Genomic DNA, 222 nt, shown 5'->3' with positions numbered 1-222 from the left:
CGCCATCGCCAATGTTATTGTTTTTCACTGATATTGTCATGATCTTTACCTACCTGCATCTGTGGAAGGAAAATAAAAACATATTTTGGCCGAAAATCTTTTCCTCCATCCTACACTAAGCACAAACTGTTGCGTTATAAACCCAAACAAATAAATTTTCTGAATATTGCGCTGTCTTCGTATATTAGAATAGCTTGCAGGGTACGTTGAAAGCGGCACTTT

Source organism: Penaeus monodon, chromosome 23 (genome assembly GCF_015228065.2).
Source record: "Penaeus monodon isolate SGIC_2016 chromosome 23, NSTDA_Pmon_1, whole genome shotgun sequence".
Lineage (NCBI taxonomy): Eukaryota > Metazoa > Arthropoda > Malacostraca > Decapoda > Penaeidae > Penaeus > Penaeus monodon.
This window is presented reverse-complemented; position numbering follows the sequence as displayed.